The sequence below is a fragment of the Callithrix jacchus genome, chromosome 16, assembly GCF_049354715.1.
Source record: "Callithrix jacchus isolate 240 chromosome 16, calJac240_pri, whole genome shotgun sequence".
NCBI lineage: Eukaryota > Metazoa > Chordata > Mammalia > Primates > Cebidae > Callithrix > Callithrix jacchus.
This window is the reverse complement of record NC_133517.1, coordinates 73,238,644-73,263,033: the sequence shown is the minus strand read 5'-3', so window position 1 is coordinate 73,263,033 and position 24,390 is coordinate 73,238,644. Positions and strand designations below refer to the sequence as shown.

The following is a 24,390-nucleotide window of genomic DNA, read 5'->3' as shown; positions in this document are numbered from 1 at the left end:
ATCCAGAATAATCTCCCCCTCTCAAGGTCCTTAATCACATTTGCAAAGGAGACCCTTTGTCATGTAAAGGAACATATTCACAAGTTTTAGGATGAGGATGTGAGCTTTTTGGGGGGGGGAGGGGCAAAGGAAGATATTATTTGTCTACCACATTAAATATCTCCCAGACATGGTAATTCAGCTCAATTTGGAATTCATTTCAGTGGGATGATTATGGTGTCTGAAAGGGAAGTCTCCACAGACACTTTTCTCTCAAAACAAGATGTTTTCATTTGCTGTTCAGCCTCTCAAGTGAGATCATCTCAGAAAAAAAGGGAAGGATCCCCTTCTGTCCTTCCCTGATTAAGTCCTGAGCACAGTGGAGGAAGTGCTTTCTGAGCAGACGTGGCAGGACCCTGCCACTTCTTCCCACATCACAGCCTCAGGAGAGCCATGTAAGCCTCTGCAGTTCAGCTTTCCTTTAATGCAGCAGTAGCTTCTTTACATTCTTTTCTCTCTCTAGTTTATAAGAGGCGATTTGAGAAAAGTACATTTTTCTGAAGCGTTGTGTGGTTTCTGCATCATTGTACTAGCACAAAGAAAATGGGCTTTGAAAACAGAGAGAATGCCATTGAAACTTAGGCGTGGCCACTTACTAGCTGTGTGACCTTGAGCAAGTTATTCAATGATTCTGAATCTCATTTTCCTGATGCATAGAATGAAAATAACACCCCTCTTACAGGATTGTGTGGGTTGGGGTATGTGCAGTGGTGGTCATGACGGGACAGAAGTAGGGGAACGCTAAGCATCGAATGTATTGTTTTCTATATCATAGGATTTGAATTAATGATCGCTTACTATCTAAGCAACAAATAACTCATATTCCTTCAATGCTCTTATAGATTACAAAGCAGTACATACATTTTCTCATGAATTCTCCCAACCACCCCATTTTGTAGAGAAGGAAACAGCTACAGGAACCTCCAGATGACCCAGTTCATTTGGAACAGATCTAAGACCCAAGCCCAGGCCCCCTTTGCACTCCTTTGCTCTTTTCTTCATAAGAGGCTGCCTGATGATTGATTTAAGGTGGGCAGGATTGCCTTCAGGCATAAAATTTCTCAGTGGTTTTCTGAGGTTCATTTGTGAGTTAGGGGTTCATCTAGCACCCCGGAACATCTCAAATGTGTTTCACACAACACTCTCTTTTACCTGAACCGCATCATTTGATGGTTACAGAATGTAAGGGGCACCTCTCATTCACGCTATCCTAGATCTTTAAATATTTAATTTCTTTTTAACATTTGACACATCTTCTAGTGAGAATCTCCCCAGTCCCAGTGCAGAAAACAAGCTCTAAACTGCAGACATTTAACTGAGCTCCCCACAGCCAAGTATAGAACTTAGAAATTAGTTGTGTGAAGAAACAGAGAAAGAAGGAGGTACCGATCACCCCAGACACTGGTAGCTGCATAATAAACATCATTTCTCCCTCCTCCTTGGTCATAGAATCCCAGCTGTAGTTGGGATAAGACTGTGCTGAACTAAAAGCACACATTTCCAATCTCTTGCTATTAGGGGTAGCCAAGGCTATGTAAGCAGAGATCATTGGGGAGGGCTTTTAGGAAATCTCATTAAAGGGAGTTCACACAGTGGCAGGCTCTCCATGCACTTTTTCCTCCTCCTTCATCCCATCTGAATTGTGGTGAGATAGCTGGGGTCACATAGATTGTGCAGTCACCAAGCCATTTCTAGTTGGTCTGTCTCTGGATTTTTCTATACGAAAGCAGAAGAAACCTCTATCTTTATAAAGCCAAAGTTATTTGGGGCTGTTGGTGTTATACACAGCTGAATCAAATCCCAACTGACACAAAGCAGCTTTCCTTGACCTTACAGAAATGGAGCCACTTTCTTTCAGTACCTTCTCTGAGTTGCTTCACCTCAGATCCATAAAGCACTAGGTAACACTAGGCCCCTTTGTGACAGCATCTTCTTTTCCTTCAAGTTAGAGCCCATGGAGAATTTCATGTCATGAAACACTTCTGCATTGGTGGACCAAGCCAAGCAGTTAGAATCTTCAAGTAAAAGTTCTCTATTTCCTAAGCTTCTCTTAAACTTCACCTTTAACTCTTTAAAATTTACTTTTAATTTTGGTATAATATATATAACACAAAATTTACCAATTTAACTATTTTTACAAGTACAGGATTTTTTCCCCCCATGGAGAATGGTGTTTTTGCTATATTGCCTGGCCAAGTCTGGAACTCCTGGGCTCAAGCTATCCTGCCTCTGCCTCCCGAAGAGCTGGGATTACAGGTGTGAACCACTGCACATGCCTTGTACAGGTCTGTGACGTTAAGTATATTCACATTGTCATGCAACCATCATTGCCATCTATCTCTAGAACTTTCTCATATTGTAAGACTGAAACTTTGTACCCATAACTCCCCATTTCTCCCTCCCCTCAGCCCCTGGAAATTACCATTCTCCTTTCTGTCTCTATGAATTCGACTATCTAAGTGCCTCATATTAGTGGAGTCATACAGCATTACATTCTTTCGTGACTGGCATATTTCACTTAGCATAGTATCTTCAAGGTTCATCTATGTTGTAACATGTGTCAGAATTTCTCTCCTTTTAAAGACTGAATAAGATTCCTCTGTGTGTGTGTGTGTGTGTGTGTGTGTATCTGTGTGTGTGTGTATCTGTGTGTGTGTGTGTGTGTGCATCACATTTTGTTTATCCATTCATGGGCACTTGAATTGCTTTCACCTTTTTTGCTATTGTGAATAATGTGGCTATAAACATGGGTAGACAAATATCTACTCCAGTGTGTGATAGTCTGTTCTTGCATTACTATAAAGAAATTCCTGAGACTGGGTGATTCATAAAGAAAAGAGTCTTAGGGGAGTTGGGTCAAGATGGCGGACTTGAAGCAACTCATGTGTGCTGCTGTCATGGAGCAGAAATGAAGGGGCTAGTGAACACTGACTCTGCAGGCTGATAATATGAGAAACACATCAGAATCCATCAAAGCAGCAGGGGGACACAGAGAGCAGAAAGGAGGGAAGCTGGGCACCAGCCTGTCTGGGCTCAGTGCAGAGCTAGAAGAACCTCTCCATCATGGGAAAGGGTGAGTGAATGAGAGCCTCCTGGGGCATTCTCACTCTTCACAGGGGTCTATACAAAACTGGGAATAGGAGAATCCCCTGACACCCCAGCACACCCCCTCCAACCACGCTTCTAAACTGAGACAGAGAGGCACCTGGATGATTTGCAGGAGAAACTCTCAAGTCCAAGAGGACTTCTACAAGTCTTGAGCTCTGCAGCAGACCAGCCCTGGTGCCATAGCCCCAATAGAGACTGCAGTCACAGTGCCTGGAAGCAGTAGTATTGCTGTGCTCACTCTCACCAGACAAGGCTCAGCACCAGCTTCTAGCCCAGCAGCCTATGTAAACTCAGCCAGTGAACTTGGTGAACTCAGCCAGTGGGAAACCCTATCCACCCCTGCCACTGGTAGCCAGGAGGGCAATGCCTGCTAGAGATTCCAGCCCAGTGGTCCCACTTCCACTTGAATTCAGTTACAGGCACAGCCTCCTGTCATTCCAGGAAGCACCCAGATGGCATAGTGGGTGGCCTCACCTACCCTTGGTAGCCAGGCAGGTAATGGCTGTTAGGACTTCCAGTCCAGTGGTCCCACTTCTTTGTGAACTCAGCTGGCAGGTGCAGCCTCCTGTTGTCCTGGGAAGCCACTGGCATTGGCAGCCTGGTGGGCAAGGCCTGCTAGAGCTTCCGACTCAGTGGTCTTGCTTCCATCTGAATGTAGCCAGCAACTACAGCTTCCTGTCGTTCTGGGAGGCAGCCTAACAGTGGGTTGAGTGACTCCACCTACCTCTACCTTTCATAGCTAGGTGAGCCACACCTGCTAACACTCCCAGCCCAGAGGCCCTACTTCTGCCTGAATTTGCTGAGGGAAACAGCCTCCTGTCATCTCAGAAATATCTGGATGGCAGGGCAGGCAACTCCACCTACCCCCACCAATCATAGCCAGACAGGCAACACCCACTAGAACTTCTGTCCCACTTCTGTTAGAACTCTGCAGGTGGGCGCAACACTGTATTTCCCTGGGAAGCATTCAGACAGACGATTAAGGCTGACCCAGCAGGCATACAGCTTCTCTGCCAACTGCAGCCTCTACTTGAGGGAACCCCATGGACCAGAACCCCCAACAAAAGAAATGTGGCACATATTAGAGGAGGCTCCAAGACTCAGCAGTGGACTAGAATCAAAGCCAGTTGACTGAACCCACCTTATACCACAGTCAAATTCCCAAAGGCATCAAAGAAGATTTTTTTAAAACCCTATCCAAAGGACAGCAAGTTCAAAGCTAGAAGAAACATCAGCCCATGCGGGTGATAAAGAACCAGTGCAAGAACTCTGGCGACTCAAAAAGCCGTAGTGTCTTCTTGACTCCAAACAACAGCACTGGTTGCCCAGCTATGGTTCTTAACCAGGTTGAAATGGCTGAAATGTCAGAAATTGAATTCAGGAGATGGTTAGGAAGGAAGATTATTGACATTCAGGAGAAAGTCAGAAACCAGTCCAAGGAATCTAAGGAATACAATAAAACAAACAGGAGATAAAAGACAAAATGGCCACTTTAAGAAAGAACAGTTTGAATTAACAGAGCTGAAAAACTCAGTTCAAGAACTTCATCATACAGTTGCAAGTATTGACAGCAGACTTGAGCAAGCTGAAGAAAGTATCTCAGAGCTCAAAGATCAGTTCTTCAAAATAACTCAGTCAGACAAAAGTAACGGAAAACTACTAAAGAAGAATAAACGAATCCTCCTAGATAATGTATGGGATTACATAAAGAAACCAAATCTATGACTCATTGTTATCCCTGAAAAAGAGGGTGAGAAAGCAAGCAACTTGGAAAACATATTTGAGGACAGCATCCCTGAAAATGTCCCCAACCTTGCTAGAGAGGCCAACATTCAGGAAATGCAGAGAACCCCTACGAGATAATATATACAAGATGACCATTAGATTAGTCAAGGTTAAAATGAAAGAAAAAAATATTTTAAAAAGCTAGAGAGAAGGGACAACTCACCTGCAAAGGAAATCCCACCAAGCTAACGGCAGACCTTTCAGTAGAAACCCTACAAGCCACATGAGATTAGGGGCTATATTCAGCTTTGTTAAAGGAAAGAAATTCCAACCAAAAATTTCATTTCTGACCAAACTAAGCTTCATAAGAAAAAGAGAAATAACATCCTTCTCAGACAAGCAAATACTAAGAGAATTTGTTACCACCAAATTTGTCTTACAAGAGGTCCTTAAGGGAGTTCTAAATATGGAAATGAAAGATTGTTACTGACTACCACAAAAACACACTGAAATACATATACCATTGACACCATAAAGCAACCACACAGCAAGTTGGTATAATAACTAGTTAACAACATGACAGGGGTAAAACCTGTACATATTGATATTAACCGTGACTGTAAACAAGCAAGTTGGATAAAGAAACAAGAGCCAACTGTATGCTATATACAAGAGACCCATCTCACATAATGCAACCCATAGGCTCAAGGTAGAGGGATGGAGAAAAATGTACCAAGCAAACAGAAAACAGGAAAAAAAAAACAGGAGTTTCTATTCTAATTTCAGACAAAACAGACTTTTAAACCAACAATAATCAAAAAAAGACAAAGAAGGGCATTACATAGTGGAAAAGGGTTCAGTTCAACAAGACCACCTAACTATGCTAAGTATATATGCACCCAACACAGGAGCCCCTATATTCATAAAGCAAATTCTTAGAGACGTATGAAGAAACCTAAAGAACCATACAATAATAGTGATAGACTTCAACCCTACACTGAGAGTATCTGACAGATCATCAAGGCATCAAAGATATTCAGGACCTGAACTCAACATTTGACCAAATGGGCCAAATAGACATCTACAGAACTCTCCACCCAAAACCAACAGAACATACATTCTTTTCACCTGCATATGAATCATACCAACCACACGTCAGCCATAAAACAATCTCAGAAAATTCAGAAAACCCAAAATCAGACAGTGCATACTCTCAGACCAAAGCACAATAAAAATAGAAATCAATACCAATAAAATCACACCGAACCATGTAATCTCATGGAAAGTAAATAACCGGCTCCCAAATGACTTTTGGGTAAACAATGAAATTATGGTGGAAATCAAGAAATTCTTTAAAATTAGTGAGAACAAAGATAGAACACGCCAGAATCTCTAGGACATAGCTAAGGCAATGTTAAGAGGGATGTTTATAACATCAAATGTCCACATCAAAGAGCTAGAAAGATCTCAAATTAACAATGTAACACTTCACTTAGAGGAACTAGGAAAACAAGAGCAAAACGACCCTGAAACTGTGAGAAGACAAGAAGTAACCAAAATCAGAGCTGAACTATAGAAAATTGAGACATGAAAAGTCATACAAAAGATCAACAAATCAAGGAGTTTGTTTTCTGAAAGAATAAGGTTTATAGACCTCTAGATATACTATCTAATAAAGAAAGTAAAGATCTAAAAAAACATAATCAGAAATGACAAAGGGGACATTGTCACCAACCCCACAAAAATCCAAAAAAACAGACAAACAACAACAGCAGCACTCTCAGAGACTCCTACAAACACCTCTATGTATACAAACGAAAAAACCTAGAAAAAAAAATGAATTCCAAGAAACAATCTCCCAAGATTGAAGCAGGAAGACAGTGAATTCCTGTACAGACCAACAACGAGTTCCAAAATTTAATTAGTAATAAAAAGTCTACCACCCAGATAGAGCCCAGGACCAGATGGATTCACAAATTTTACCAGAGGTGTAAAGAAGACCTGGTACCATTTCTACCAAAACTATTCCAAAAAATTGAGGAGAAGGGATTCTGTCCTAACACATTTCACGAGGTCAGCATCATCTTGATACCCAAACCTGGCAGAAACACAAGAAAAAAAAGAAAACTTCAGGCCCATATTCCTAATGAACATAGATGCAAAAATCCTCAGCAAAATACTAGCTAACTGAATCCAGCAGCTCATCAAAAAGCTAATCCACCACAATCGAATAAGCCTTATCCCTGGAATGTAAGGTTGGTCCAATACATGCAAATCAATAAATGCAATTCATCACATAAACACATTTAAAAACAAAAACCACATGATCATATTAATAGATGCAGGAAAAGCTTAAATACAATTCAACATCCTTTTATCCCAAAAACCCTCAACAAACTAGGCACTGAAGGAACATATCTCAAAATAGTAAGAGCCATTTATGAAAAATTCACAGCCAAAATTATACCCTTTGAAAAAGTTGGAAGCACTCCCCTTGTGAACTAGAACAAAACAAGAGATTTCCACTCTCACCACACCTATTCAACATAGTACTGGAAGTCCTATCCAGAGCAATCAGGAAAGAGGAAGAAACAAAAGTCATCCAAATAGGAAGAGAGGAAGTCAAACTATCTCTGTTTGCAGAGGTAGTTTCTATGCTTGAAATACCCCATAATCTCTGCCCAAAAGCTCCTAGATTTAACAAGCAAGTTCAGCAAAGTTTTAGGATACAAAGTCAACATACAAAAATCAGTAACATATCTATACACCAACAGCATTCAAGCTGATAGCCAAATCAAGAATGCAATCTCATTCACAATAGCCACAAAAAGAACAAAATACCTTGGAATACAGCTAATCAGAGAAGGTGAAAGATATCTGCAATGAGAATTATAAAACACTGTTCCGAGAAATCAGATATGACACAAAGAAATGAAAAATATTTCATGCCCATGGACAGGAAGAAGCAATATTGTGAAAATGGCCATATGGCCCACAGCAATATACAGATTCAATGATATTCCTATCAAATCACCAGTGACATTCTTTACAGAGTTAGAAAATAATCTTAAAATTCACATGGAACCAAAAAAGAGCTTATATTCAGGGGAATCCTAAGCAAAAAGAACATAGCTAGAGGCATCACATTACCTGACTTCAAACTATACTACAAGCCTACAGTAACCATACAGCATGGCATAGGTACAAAAAACAGAAACATAGACCAATGGAGCAGAATAAAGAGTCCAGAAATAAGGCCACACACCTACAACCATCTGATATTCAACAAAGTTGACAATAATATGTAACAGGGAAAAGATTCTCCATGCAGTAACTGGTGCTCGGATAACTGGCTAGACATATGCAGCAGACTGAAGTTGGACTCCTTCCTTACAACATATACAAAAATCAACTCAAGATGAATTAAAGACTTAAATGTAAAACCTACAACTATAAAAACTCTGCAAGATAACCTAGGAAATACCATCCTGGACATAAGCCTTGGCAAAGATTTTATGACAAAGACGCCAAAGCAATTGCAACAAAAACAAAAATTGACAAATGGGACCTAATCAAACAAAGGAGCTTCTATACCTTAATATCCTTTTACTCTGTTGATAGGAAACTATCAACAGAGTAAATGGACAACCTAAAGAATGAAAGAAAATATTTGCAAACTATGTATATGACAAAGGGCTAATATCCAGAATCTACTAGGAACTTAAATTTGCAAGAGAAAAACAACCCCATGAAAAAGTGGACAAAGGACATGAACAGAAACTTTTCAAAAGAAGACATATGCAAGGTCAACAAGCATATGAAAAAAAGATCAACATCGTTAACCATTGCAGAAATGCAAATCAAAGCCACAGTGAGATACTATCTCACACCAGTCAGACTGGCAATTATGAAAAAGACAAAAAACAACAGACGTTGGCATGGTTGTAAAGAAAAGTGATACTTATACACTGCTGGTGAAAACGTAAATTAGTTCAGTCGTTGTGGAAAGCAGTGTGACAATTTCTCAAAGAACTTAAAGCAGAAGTATCATTTGACCCAGCAATGCCATAATTGGGTATATACTCAAAGGAATATAAATAAGCCTATCATAAAGACACATGTATGTTTATGTTCATTGCAGCGCTATTCACAATAGCAAAAACATAGAATCAACCTTAATGCATATCAGTTGTAGACTGGATAAAGAAAATGTGGTACATATATACCAAGAACTATTATGCAGCCATAAAAAATGTGATCATGTCATTTGCAGCAACATGGATGGAGCTGGAATCCATTATCGTAAGTGAACTAGCACAGGAATAGAAAGCCAAATACCATATGTTCTCACTTATAAGTGGGAGCTAAACATTGAATATACATGGACACTAAGAAGGGAATAGCAGACACTGAGGCCTACTTGAGGGTGAAATGTGGGAGGAAGGAGAGAATTTAAAAAACTACCTATTGGGTATTATGCTTATTGGGTGATGAAATAATGTGTACACCAAACCCTTGTGACACACAATTTACCTGTATAACAAATCTGTACATGCACCCCTGAACCTGAAAAATATTTTAAAAATCCAACCCCACTGGAAACAAGAAAAAACAAATACTTAAAAAAATAAATAAAAATAAAGAAGTTTAATTAGCTCATGATTCTGCAGGCTATCCTGAAGTATGGCGCTAGCATGTGCTTAGCTTCTGTGAGGTCTTGAGCTGCTTACAATCATGGAAGAAGGAGAAGCAGGAGCAGGCATCTCACATGTAAGAACAGGAGCAAGACAGAATGATAGGGAAGATGTCACACACTTTCAACCAACCAGATCTCAGGAGAACTCACTATCTTGAGGAGAGCACTAAGCCATGAGAGTTCCACCCCCATGACCTAAATTCCTCCCACCAGACTCCACTTCTAATATTGGGGATTATATTTCAACATGAGATTTAGAGGGGAAAACATCCAATCTATGATCACCTTGCTGTCAATTCTTTTGGGTATGTTTCCAGAAGCGAATTTGCTGAACCATACGGTAATTCAATTTTTAACTTTTTGAGAAACTATCATACTGTTTTCCATAGTGGCTATACTGCTGTATAGTCCAACCAGCAGTGCACAGGTGTTCCAATTTCTCCAGTCCTCACCAATATTTGTTATTTTCTGAGTTTCTTTTTTGATACAGCTTTTTCAGTGGGTGGTGGATGTGAAGTGCTATCTTGTGGTTTTGAATTTGCTTTCCCTAATGGTTAATGATGTTGAGTGTCTTTTCATGTGCTTGCTGGCCATTTGTACATCTTCTCTGGATAAATGTCTGTCTTTTGTCTGTTTTTTAATCATATTTTTGTTGTTGCTGCTGTTGAGTGTAGGAGTTTTATGTATATTCTAGATACTAATCCCGCATAAGACATGTATGTGATTTGCAAATATTTTCTCTCATTCCTGTTTACTCTGTTGATAGTTCTTTGATATACCAATTTAAAACTTTCATGAAGTCTAATTTGTCTATTTCTTCTTTTGTTGCCTGGATCCTTGGTGTCATATCTAAAAATCTTTACCAAATCGAATGTCATGAAGCTTTTCTCCTAAGTTTCCTTCTAAGAGTTTTATCCTTTTAGCTCTTGTGTTTAGGTCTTTGATTTTGAGTTAATTTTTATATATAGTGTTTGATAAGAGCCCAACTTCATTCTTTTGCTTTTGACTATCCATTTTTTTCCCAGCACCATTCGTTAATACCCTAAAGTGTTTTTCTGTATGTCATTAACATAATACTAATATTGTCAGATCTTTATTGCAGTAGGCATGCTATTTTTCTAGATAATTTCCTACGGAAGATCTTCTACAATTTTAATCTCTGTAATGTCTATAGTCATAGTAGGTCAGTATATACTGTAGTAGCAAACATCCCCATGAAATCTTAGAGGTTTATCCTTATCTCAGCAGTTTATTTCCTACTCAGAGCTTTGGCTCTGAGTCTGAGCAACATTCCACAAGTTGGCCAGGATTCTAGGCTGTTTTGATCTTAGGGACGCTCCCCATCAACACTAATTCCACAATTGCTGAGTCAGGGAAAATCGAGTGATAAGACTACAACACTATTAAATCCTTCCACTTGGAAGACTTGGCACTTCTATTTACATTTCATTGGCCAGAACGAGTTAGATGGGCATGCCCAACTTCAAGTGAGCAGGGAACTACAGTGACGCCTGTGCTCAGAGTAGAGGAGAATCAGCTGCTGGTGAATGATAGTAATGTTTTCTACATGTGGATATGATTATTCCCAATTTACAGGTCAAGAAATTCGGGCTTCACAGCTAATTACAAGAAAGTTCTATTTGGTTTTAAAACCATCTTCTCTCTGTTCCCAACATAGTAACTACTGCATTATGTCCGGAAACAGACTATTTTCTCCCTAAAGAACTATCTGATTTTCTGCCTGTGCTGGTCTTTGTAATGACGATTTAACAATACTACTTGCTAACTGTAAGCCAACTGATTTTCAGTAAAAGAACAAAAGTCAGATTGTGGTGAATCTTTCTTACGGTTTTTCTGAGTCACTTACTCCTAAATGCCTGTCTGGGGCTGTCAAGAAATGCTTAAGGGGCTTTTTTCTTCCTTTGGCATTCAGGAAGCTCAGCTAGAGGCTGAGGAATTAGAATCCAGGCATGTAGAGACAGCAAAGGTGACCATTAAGAAGAAATACGTTTGCAGTGATGTAAATTTTTCAAGTAAGCATTAGAGGTACATGACACTCTGCTCATGATAATCCTCCCCACCAGGAGAGGCTTCCTTTCTTTCTTCCAAATGCCAGTACACCTTGTTTGACCTCTCCTACAATCCAGAACACATTTTATCTGGCTCTAGAATTCATGCTTGTCATGTCTTATTCACCTCTGCATACTGAGTTTCCTCAGACCTCATCAACTGATTGGCAGAAATGAGATTACAGTGACAGTAAAACCCCATTTCATAGACTCTTATGACCCAAGGTGATCTATAGATCTCAGCTGCTTAAAAAGTCCTATTTCCTCACTCAGGGAATAAAATGTTACTTTTAAATAAAACCTTAAACCAGGCCTAGGAGAGTTCACCCAACATCATTTCACCTCCAGATACAGCAGTGGAAATAGGTATATGGGTGGAGGCACAGACTGGGATGACAAGTGTTGGCCAATGGCAGACAGTAAGCAGTATGCTGGCTGGGACTTTGGAAAGTTCTGGTTTCTCTGAGATGAGGACTAACACAGTTTTTGCTTGCCCTTTGGCCCATCCCTTGATTCCTGCCCAGAATACAGATGTGATATGGGGAGGTGCAGCAGCCGTCTTTCCACATGAGGACTAAAGCCAAGACCAATGAGAGCACACCAAGAAATACGAGAAAGCTTTAGCTCTGCACTGCTTTACTCAGACTTCTAATTACATGGAAAGAAAACACTTCTAACTTGTTAGTCAGGTTTTCTGTGGCTTGCAGCCATCAGCAATCCTAACTTTACAGAATGCCAACCTACAAAAATACAGAAGAGATTAAACGGCTTTTAAAGGAAAATATCCTCATTTGAGTCAAAATAGTAGATAAGAGGTAGAGACTGGCCAGATTCAGGAGCTGAGGCAGGACAGACGTCTACAAAAATATAGACCACAGTAGCCTACGTTTAAAAACGTTTCCCTCTCCCCCAACACAGCAGCACCACTCACATATAATCTGATTTATGCAGAGTCAGGGCAGAGGCAGGCACAAGAATGACACAAAAGCCTCATAAAAACTCCTAAATAATTCAGCAACTAGGTCATTTGGTAAATGGCCTTTTAGTAAATTAGCTTTCAGCAAATTGATTTTCAGCAACATGACTTAAAGCCTGTGTTTTCAGCTGGAACCACTGCCATTTCCCAAGGCTGCCACACTTTCTACAATAGCTGAGCACTCCTCTGTGCCAGAGCCAGGCTGGGGCCCAGCTAGGGTGACAGTGCCTCTCTCCCCACTCATTGTGTGCTCCAGGAGGGCCCTGGGACAGGGCTGCTTCATCCCCTGGTGCTGAAGGGATTTCAGCCGAACAGCTCTTTGACATTCCCATGCTCCCTGCAGGATTCAGGCACAATCCATCACTGGGGTTGGGCACAGAGACAAACCCATGGGGATGCCTGGGCTTGACTCACACCCAGCCTTCCCTGCTGGGGACTGATGCCTTGTGTATTAGTTCAGTAGGGCTGCCACAGCAAGATACCACAGACTCAAGGGCTTAAACAACAGAGATGTATTTCCTCACATCTCTGGAGGCTGAAGTCCAATATCAAGGTATTGTCCGGAGTGGTTTCTCCTGAGGCCTCTCTTCTTAGCTGGGAGATGGCCCTCTTCTCTGTGTCTTTACACCATCTTCCCTCTGTGTGTCTCTGTGGTCAAATCTCTTTTTATAAGGACAGCAGTCGGACTGAACAGGGCCCACCCTACCAACCCCACTTTAACTTAGCTTCCTCTTTAAAAGTCCCATCTTCAAATACAGTCACATCCTCAGGTACAGGGGGTTACGGCTTCAAAGCATGAACTTTTGGGGGGGTACAAGCCCATAGCAGGCATAGAGTAGGCTCTCAAAGCAAATTTTAAATGACTGCAGTGATCTTATCCCAAAATTATCCAAAGTTTGACTTCTCTGCTTTATATGTATCAAAGCAACTGTCTACTGAAGGTCTGACCTCCCAGGTGACTTGCTGACAGGAGCGAGTAGACTAGTCATGCTAATGCAAGCATTCTGCTCCAGGTGTCAGACCTATTTCTCACTGTAAAGTAACTCAATTGGGGTTCTGGTGCTTGCCTTACTCAGGTGCGCACTTTACTCAGCTTGAGACGGTCTGGAGGGTCTCATCACCTGAGCACTGACAATTGTGCATCTCCAGGCTTTCTGAGGTAAGAATCAGGTCCTAGGATGTGGTGGACGATGGTGGTCACTGGTGCAGTCTTCCCTGGCACAGGCCCCTCTTCCCTAATTATTCCTATTTACAGATGGCCAGAGAGGTTGGGTAAATTTTACAAAATCACACATACAATAAGTGGTGGCAGAGCCAGAATCCACCCCTGGTTCTCTCTGATGACAAAGCCCAAGATTTGTCACTATCCTGTCATTGTTCTTCTATTAATAGATATGCAAAAACAAGTGGCAACTGGTGTTGTCTATGTCATTCCTTATGGGGAAATGCTGCTTTAGAAAAAATGAAGGAGAGAGGCAAGAGTGAAATCTAAGCTGCCTGACTGACCAGGAACAGACAGTGTTGTGGAACTGTCTGGTCAAACTTCAAATCAAATCACTCTCATCAGATTGGGGTTCTGGGTCAGAGTCATATTTTGGCACCTGTTTCAGACCTGAATCTTGTAAACCAGGGACTGCAGAAAAAAATGTATCAGGAACAAGCACACAGGAAGGAGGGATGGCCAGGCCTGGTGACTCACACCTGTAATCCCAGAGCTTTGGGAGGCTGAGGAAGGAGGATTGTTTGAGGCCAAGAGTTTGAGAGTAGTCTGGGCAGCACTGTAAGACTCCATCTCTACAGAAAGAAAAAAATAGCCAGAGGTGGTAGTGTGAGCGCCTGCAGTCCCAGCTACTCAGGAAGCTGAGGCAGGAGAATTGCTTGAGCCTGTGAGTTTGAGACTGCAGTGAGCTATGATTGCACCATGCACTGTGGCCTGGGCAACAGAGTGAGATCCTGTCTTTATTATTTTTTTTTTTTTTAAAAAAGGAGGAAGGTCAGGAGTGTGTCCTCCTCAGGGTCAAGTCCTACCAAAGCTGCTTTTTCCACTTCCCCTAGGCCTCCTGTCTCCACCTGTAAGACCAGGTTTTCGCCTCCTTCCAAGTTTAGTATTATTTTCCTGGTTTGTATCATAACTCCTACAAGGACAAGAACTTGTGAGCCCATAAGGAGAAGCCATACACAGTGATTAAGAACAAGCCATTGACATCGCAGAACTGGATTTAAATCCAGGTTCAAGCACTTCTGAGATAACCTTCCTTCTGAGATAGAAAGATGGGGGAAACAGTCCCAAAGCTGTAGTGAACCATGAAGAATAAATGTGATAATAAAGGTAAACTCGTGGCACACAGTGAGTACTCAACAAAGGATATTAAAACCTAGACCCATGGCATGGGGCTTGCATGATAATCTTTTGGATATCAACAGCTATTTTCAGGAGCTTTCCTGAAAACAGGTTTCCTCTCTCACTTTCTCCCTGCCTTTTTTAAGGCTGTAAGACATCAGTAGGCAGGGGTTGAGTTCCAGCTTAGCTACGAATTGGCCATGTAATTTTGTACAAATGAGTCACCTGTCAAGGATTCAGTTTCTTTATCTGAAATATAGTAGTAACCCTTCAGTGGATCCTGTGCAGTTGATGGGACAGAGCACAGCAGAGCAGGAGGTGGCACCCACTGAGGGGGCTCTGGCATGGTGGGCCATAGGACCTGAGCCCTGTCCCGTGGGAGACAGCTGCTGGCCAGCAATGGGGACAGAGTGGGACTGCCACAGCCTCAGCCTCAGCCCCTTTCAAAGCTCCTGGCAGCTTGGGAACATGCCCCTGGAGGGGCTCTGCTCTGTCCTCAAAGATGGACAAAATATGGGAATCAAGAACATTCCTGCCATCCAATGTGACCTTTGGGTTCAAACCAGCAATGGAGATCATTTTGCATCACCAAATTATCCTGTCTCACATCCACCAAACAAGGAGTGTATCTACATTTCGAAGCTGCTCCACATCAAAGAATCGAGTTGACCTTTGCTGAACATTATTATTTAGAGCCATCATTTGAGTGTCGGTTTGATCACCTGGAAGTTCGAGATGGGCCATTTGGTTTCTCTCCCCTTATGGATCATTACTGTGTCATGAAAAGCCTTCCATTTATTAGATCAACAGGGAGATTCATGTGGCTTAAGTGTAGTGCTGCTGAAGAGAACTAGTATTCACTTATTCCAGATGCAGACTTTACTTACCTAGAAGACTGGCAGTTCCAGCTCTTGAGAGCTGAGGGAATAGTGCGCTCTCGTTAGGTAGAACAAGAGAAAACGAAATCTGGCCAAGCCATTGATTGCATCTGGACCACTAAAGCCACTCCAAAAGCTAAGATTTATTTGAGGGTCCTAGATTATCAAATGGAGCACTCAAAGTAATGTAAGAGAGACTCCGTTGCAGTATATGATAGAAGCAGTTCTATTGCAAACCTGAAGGCCAAGTCTTGCAGCACTGTGGCCAGTGATGCAATGCTTGAAACAGGAATTGGAGTGATTCAAATGTGAACAGAGGGAGGTAGTCAGCTTAGCCGGTTTTGAATGCTCTTTACTTCCTTTGTGGAGCATACCACATAGTGTTTATCCATCCACCCACCCACCAGTGGGCATTTTGTTTGTTCCCACCTTCTGGCTACCGTACATAATGCTGCTGTGAATACTGGTGTGCAAGTAATGGAGTCCTGCTTTCCGTTCTTTGGAGTATCTAGCTAAAAGTAAAATTGCTGGATCATAAGCTCCCTGCATAGGCAGCACTGCCTTTTGCCATAGCAACACGTGCATCAATAATTCTTCCATCTGTAATGGTGCCCATGATTGTGTATACCTTAGGGATGAAAATCATCACAAAGAAAAGAGAAAAAGCAGAACTATTTGAACAAGTCACTACAGCTCATGGGACAATTATTGGCATTACTCAGGGATTGTCTTGGTCCTTCTCATTTTTTTCTGTTTTAGTACAAGTGAAACCTCCTCAAAGAAGGTCACGGCTTGCAAAAGTGCATTTAATAAAACTGTGTTGCAAAGTGTTTGATCCTCTTCACTATGAACTGTTTTTGCTAAGGGACAAAGATTTCTGAAGACCTGGCAGATTTGACAGAAGAACTGAACAACTACTAGAAGCTGCAGTGCTCTTCCGCCTCCCAGTGCATCCACGACCACCACTGTGGGTCGCAGGCCTCCGGTGTCAAACAAAGCAGGACCAACCTCAGTTCCATGCAACTTCCTTTCTGAAATGACTTTACACAACCACAGCCAATGAAAACATTTAATGGCACCTTCGAGAGTAGTAGTTACACTTTCAAACAGGGACACGAGTTCCCTGAGCAGGCCCTAGAGGACCAAGCAATGTAGTAGATTCTCTGTGAAATTTATGTCAGTAGGCGAAAAGATTCTGCACAAGCATCCATATCCACTGAATTCTAACCTTCTGCTAAAGGTGGCATGAATTCTTAAGTGTGTACATGCGCACCGTCCAGGGCACCATACTATTTCCATCAGCCAACTCTTTTCTCCCGCCATCATTGCGAAGACCTTGATTTACCACTAACCTACTGTATGGTGATGTTTTTACTCTCTCAGGCAGTCTATAAATGTTAAACCAATCAAGGAACTTACTCTATTCAGTGGAAACAGTAATCAACATCTATTGCTTGGTGTCATACATAGAAAGCACCACCAGTTAAAGAGCATTGGAAGAGGTGGTTGGATGGAGCCAGGCTTGGGCTGCCTATGAGTTTTAGCAACAGGAATGCTGCTCTTGACTTATATAGCTCTGTCAGTATTTTGATCCCACAATAAACTTTAAAATGAGAAAAAAAAGACATATAGTAGTAACAGCTATTATTCAATAGGTCTCCCTGATGAGTATATTAATATATTCTATAATTTAATCTTCCTAACCCTGTGAGGAAGGCATTTTCCCCAATTTAGATATGAGAGGTTTAGTATCTGGCCAAGGTTACTCCGCTAGTGACTCACTAAGTCAGAATTTGAGTCCTGAAGAGCTGGGCTTCACAGCGAATGCTCTCTTGCCTGCATCAGCCTCCTGCCTGTGGCTGTCCCTCCCATAGGCCTTTGGTGTGAGCACAGAGATTGTGACTGTGAAACTGCTTTTTGTGTTGTAGAGAGAATAAATTCTAGCCATTATGTGATCTAATATATTGGCTCCATATCTACCCTCCCTTTTGCCCCCATCTCTCAACCCACAAGAACCCAGTGAAAGCAATCAGTTGAGAAACCTATTGCTCTGCTCCTGAACAGCTTCCCCATCTAAATCTGAGATGGTTGTCTTGGGAACCAAGCAAATTCCTTGCTTTCCACTCTGAGTATGGGCCGGCTGGTAGGGTTGCCAGAGATGGGCTTCTGCTGGTTTCTCAGGTGCTGTTGGCCTTGATGGTTTAGAACATTTGTAGACTGGGCAGGAATCAAGAGATGTGCGGTAGTTTAAAAAAAAAAACTCATAGAAATTTGGGTGGAGAACAAAATTGATGTCAGGAAGACCATCCAACTCAACCTTGACTCTGAAGTTCCCAGGCAGAGAAGGAGACAGGATATAACATGGGAAGATCAGAAAGAGGAAGAAGAGAGAAAGTGAAGGTGGGAGTGAGAACCCAGCAAAACTCCTACTCAGAGATCAACAGTGCCAGGCTTTTAGAGGAGGGTGGGGACCTTGGGCACAGGCAGAGGAGCTGCCAAGACACTAAATTCACCCAGATGGGCAGGTTCAATTCGTCATTGCTGTTTGTACCACCCCTTGACAGAAAGGACCTGAGGACAGTTTTGATGGGAATAACTGTTAGAGCTTGAAGAGTCCTGGAGAGCTGGTACCGGTGTCTAGATAAAGAGTGGGGCAAAGGGAGGATGGTGGAGCTACAGAGGCAAAAGCTAGGAGAGGAAAGATAGAACACTAGCATACCTGCTCTGCAACTGCCAGAGCTGGTTCCCGTGAGAGGTCTCATCTTTGTTCGACCTTGATTCACCTTCACTGAGCCAGAGTCACCAACTCAAGTCACACCCTGACCTTAGGAAATCCACCAATTTTTGTTGCAAGAATTACAAGCCATTACTACCAAAATTCACTAATTTTCTAATAAGTCTCCCCAGCAAAGAAAAATTTCTCTCATATGTTTCAATTCACAGTGTGCAAAGTACTCAGCTCATGTCTGGTAATACTACAAAGAGCTATATTACACTAGAACCCAACCTAGCATCCACATCAAAAACCACTGGTTTTCTCACTGCTTTAAAGGAATCAGCACATCAAGGCACTTGTGTGTTGGAGATGGGACTACCAATACTCATTCCCCTTGCCTTCAGGTTGTAACCAGTGGGCAATGGGCACGAGGAGCGAAATGGAGACCAGAGAATTTATTTTTTCAATATCAGCAAGGACCTTATCAATCTCAAGGTCATGGTTTTCTATTAACTGTCTCCCTCCCCAACCCTGAATGGAAGGTAGACAGACCAGCATAGCAGTAGTAACTTATTAACCAACCCACTGCTTTACCTTTTTGCTTTAGGTGCTGCTAAGGAAGGCAGAGAATGGTGTGCTCATGAGGCTCACTGTGCCTGAGCATAGACCCAACAAGAAGCAAGAGCCCTGAGGTGAATGAACAGTGACCTTAGCACATTAACCTTGCTCAACAGAGCAACATGGCTGCCAAGGGCCAGCCTCCCACCAGCACTCCCGGACCAAATCAGTCTTGCTTTCTGCTGATGGGGTGGGAGGAGGAGACAGAGGTAAACCTGCCATCCCAGTTCACCTGAAGCTAAGGTGTTCCCAAGATGTAGGGCTTTTCATGCTAAAACCAGAAAGTTCCTAGCAAATCAGGATTCACTGGTCAGCACCTTCCTTAAGCCTTGGCTATGTGTCCCTCAGAAGAGAGGACAGGATATGGAGAGAGGAAGGGAAGGGCCTCTCCCTAAAGTGGCTTTAGTAGCCACCCCAGGCTGATGAGAACTGGGGTAATTAGTGCATTGTGTGTGGTTCTGGGGATGAAATTTTAGATGTCAATCCAATACCACCTTCATAGTATTGCTGTCTGTGTGGTGGAACTACAGGTGATTTTTACATTCTTTATACTTTTCTTTTTTTTCCCAAAATTTCTACAATAAACATCTGTAGTATGGTAATCAGAAAAAAGAACTCAACTATTTTCAAATAGGAATAAAAAGAGAAGACCAGTCATTTTAATAATAAAACATATTTTTAAACGGTGATCCTTTGATCACTTTCTCCTGTACCCCAGATGGGGGTGAAAGGCAAAGTTACATTTGTTAACCAGTGCAGAACAACAAGTAAGGAAATGAAAAATGCATTCCAAATTTGCCCCGTGTAGCCTTTGGATTACTCAGTGGTAGCATCGTGATTTTTCAGAAGTATCTATTTCATTACTCTCTCCTCCTTTATCATAATCAACAGTGACTATTTAATTTGGATTCTCCCCAAACCCACACTACATTATCCTATTCCTCTCCAGGTACTTTCATCAAACTGTAATTGTGATTTGATATTATGCCCTTGATTTAAATAGCATTACTTACTCTGAGCAAGCATGGTTGAAAATATAATTTTCTCTATTATATTCAGACCCCTTTCAAAGAATCAGTGTTGGAGACTGAGATGACAAACTCTTCATTCCCCTTGCCTCCAGGTTGTTACCAGTTGGTAATGACACAAGGGGCCAAGCAGGGACCAGATAATTCATTTTTTCTTCATAGCAGCAAAGACCCTATCACTCTCATGGCTATGGTTTTCTAGTAAATTGTCTCCTTCCCCTGCCCTGAATGGAAAGTATATGAACTTGCTCCATTATCTGCCTAACCGAGGAGAAAATCTAAAGAGATAGGCTCTTGGTCCCGATTCAGCACCTTCCTGAATGTATAGTTTTAAATGTGCCCAAGACTCAGCTTCTTTGTCCCAAAGGTGGAACTCAGTGGCACTTTTTCTGCAAGTTTCAGAGTGCCCCAGGGGGTTCAGTCAAAAACCGTGAGTGTGGACGCATTCTGTATACTATAGGATGTTATACAAAGACTTTAAAGTATTTGTCAAGGGATTGATCATTTTGCCTTAGGTGCCAGGAAACACAGAAACCAAGTCAACCAGAAAATAAAAACACTTACTCATTCATCCCTCCATCCAAAATGCATTTCCTTCTCACCCCATCACCTCTGTGTTTACAGCTGGAGACTAAAAGATGAATGAGATATTCTAACCTAGGATGCAGTCCAAGGCAGTACACGGTGATGCTGCAGGCTCCTAGACCACCTTCCACCGACTCCTCTTAGTTCCGAGCTCTGGGTCCCTATGAGACAAGTCTGATCACTACTAAGTTTGAAAAGCAAAGCTTTAAACCACTTCTCTGCTGCTAACTGATAGAAGGTCAATTTTTTTCCTCCCTTTTACCCAAAGAGAAAGATAAACACTTTAAAAATGACAAAAGTCCTTTAGGCAGAAAACTGGACTCAGAGCTAGAAAAGCCAGACAGTAAACACCCAAACTAGCTGGAAGGAAATATCCCTAAAGTTTCTTCAGGGCATCTACCAGAGAGACTGAAAATAAACCTTTTGAAAATCAAGCATGTCATTCATACACATATATTGCAAACTTTCAAGCTCTGTCTTGGTGCAAAGAAATCATTAAACACATAGACACACACTCGGCCAGAGGAGCCTCCACTCCTGGAGGACTGAGGCTAAGGGAAGACAAGAATGACTCATGTCCCCATGAATCAACTCTGTTTCCCAAGTAAGTAACATCCCTTGTAATGTGGGTGGCTGCTGGGAAGCCATCTGAAACCCCCAATAACACGTCTTATCTCAGCCCCTCCCTGTCCCACTCCAGCCTACCTACGAATGTCTGAAACTCAATCTGCTTGTGATTTCATTTGTTTAGGTTAAGATAAATTGCTGTTATACAACCCACTCCAGGTGTTGGCAAAAGTGGGCAAAACTTCGCAAGCCAAGTTCCAGGCATTTGCAGGAGCAAAGGAGTTAGTAGTGAGGCACTGAGAATGGAAAAGTCCTCTCGTAGCTGTCTATGGAGAGCATGCAGCAGCCTAGTGGTTCTCAAACTTCAGCATGCCTCAGGATCACCTAGAAGGCTTGTTAAGACACAGACTTGGCTAGATATGGAATTTCAGTCTCAAAAATAGATATCCTCAGCACTTTGAGGCTAGTTCTTCATTGTTTCCTGGCATCTGGTGTGGCTCCTGAGAAGTTGATGGCACTGATTCTATCTCTTTGGAGGCAATCTGCTTTTCCTCTGTGGTAGCTGTTAGGTGTCCCTTTACGGGCTTATTCTGAAGCAGCACTACATTGTGCCCAGGCTCATTGTGTTTTGTTTGTTTTTCATTCCATTTAGTAGATTTTTTTTTTTTTTTTGTCCTGAGGGCTCAAGTCTTTCTTCAGTTCTGGGAATTTCTCAGGCAGTAAATTTTCCAATGTCATCTTTCTAGCACCTTATTTTATCCTTTTTAACCCCTATTGGAGGTATGTTGTATCTTCTTGCTTTGTCCCATCTACTTTTCTTTACTTTCATCTTTTCTACCTCTTTATCTTTTTATAATTAGAGTTTACAGATTTACTCTTCTGCAATCTTCAGAATGCTGTACTTGTTAAAATAACAAATTAACTGCTTGTTCTTGCTTCCTAATCACTGTCCCTGTTCAATAATCAATGAATTCTATTCATTCTTTTATCTCATATAGACTATTAAAGATACTCATTTAAGTGTCTCTCCCTAATATACACACGGCTGATGGTTTACTGTTCTTTTCTTTCTCTGTTTCTAGCCTATAGAGATGCTCCTATATTATTTTAGAAGACTGTATTTTAGTAATATAGTTATTATTTCTATGTGCTTTTGAAATAATAGCATTTATCCCATGCTCAACCCATCATCTTGGGAGCATCGTTATATACTCTCAATCCTCTTCAGTTCCCAGCAGCTGCCTCCAGCATCCTCCAGCCAAAGTATCTCCAAAAGCCCAGAGATCACTTTGCAAAATACTCATGGCTGCCCCTTAGAGAAACCTCACAGTTCCCATCTGTTATCTCTCTGTATTCAGGAAGCATAGTGGGCTCATGGGTTGTCTAGATGCATTTTTAATCTCTGAGTTCAATTTAATATAAAAGGAACAAGAGGAGATAAAGCCATTTATTCAGGCTCCTGTCTGAGGTGAATAACAGTATTATTTCTCACTTCTCACCCACGTTGTAACATATGTATCCCAGGAAAAATAAATTCACAACTTACCAACTGATCTATATTCCATGGGGCAGGCTCAGTTTCATTCATGGCTGTGTCCCTTGCACCTAACATGGCTCTAACCTATAGATCAAATGAACCACCTTACAAAGGGAGTGAGATATGTTTTATTAAACCTATTTCTTGGTTGAGCAAACTCTGGGTCAGAGTCACAGCCAAATATTGCCAGAACTAGGACTAGGATCCAGAATTTCTGACCCTTGACCCAATTCAACACATCCCGGGAGAAGCAATGCAACTTCTGTTGATGATTTGTTGACTAATCTATTCCTCAAAGGCAGGAACTGCATCTTATTCATCTATGTGCCCATATGAAGGTACTAAATAAGGTGCTTGTTAGATTATTGTAATTATATAAACTACTAAAATTAATTTTCCATGTTTCTTGATATTTTTGCATTCATGGAACATCCTGGAACCTAATGACATTAAGAACCCTCTCCCCAGAAAAATGCACATCTGTACATACACATGACACAAAAAATTTTGTATCAATTTTGAAGGTTCTCCAAACTTCTAAAGCGGGTTAATATCTTAAAAATCTCCTTTCAAAGTCTTAAAATTTTAGAGCTTATAAGAGGCCTTAAATATTACTGATTTCAATTTCCTTATTTTACACATGTGAGAACTGAGGGCTAGAGATAGGAAGTTACTGGTGGATTGATCCTAGAGTACATGCACTGAAGGCCTGGGATATCTACTGTTTGGAAGCCATCAGAGTTAACTGGGGAAAGAAACCCTCCACCTCCCTTGGACATGGACTTTGTACAGAACTGCTCTCCCTACTCTCACCTTCCTGAGCTTCCCACTGGCAGAAGTGACCTATCCAAAGTCTGACAGCCAGAAGCCTTGAGATTAGGACCCAGGTCTTCTAGCTCCCAGCCACTGCCCCTTCCATGAGAAACTTGATTTCCCAAAGTCTCTCAACATCTTCTCCCTCTCCGCCAGCTTCTCCCATCCCAGCCTTCCTTCTGGGTTCTGCTTTCATTGGCTGCTTTCTTACATGATATTCCCCCCCTTTTTATTAAAAAGGAATCAAAATCTCAGTTCATAAAGTGAAAAACAGATCAGGATGCTTGAAACCAAATTTGCTTGTGTATTTCCAATGCAATGCTCCCTAAACCAAACTCTTTACAAATAAATAAATAAGTAAATCGTGACATATCACTTTTTCCAGTCCTGAGAAAACAACAACATAAATAAGATGATGGGACTGGATGACAGGGTGTCATTTAAAATCATGTCCTGAAAATGGGTAAATCTCTGTTAAGCTAAAATAAATTAAATGCAAATAAATGATATTTATGGAGAAATACAGGCACAAAGCAAAATTAAGTTTTGCTATTGATAACACACTGTGATTACTTCAAATGAACTGACCCTTCCCGATAATAAAAATCATTAACTGCCTCAGAAATTTAATTACAGAATCACTAATAAATCAGGTTAATTCCATAGAATTAAAAAAAATCAAACAACTACCAAA

General features: G+C 41.5%; 1 long non-coding RNA gene and 1 pseudogene across 1 annotated transcript in view; one reads left to right on the top strand and one right to left on the bottom strand.

Moving 5' to 3' along the window:
• LOC118148317 (uncharacterized) overlaps positions 1-24,390 on the bottom strand; it is a 126,734-nt gene that overhangs the window by 73,241 nt on the left and 29,103 nt on the right. The gene's annotated exons all lie outside the window — the stretch shown is intronic.
• On the top strand, positions 13,509-17,484 carry LOC100385894 (neuropilin and tolloid-like protein 2; annotated as a pseudogene).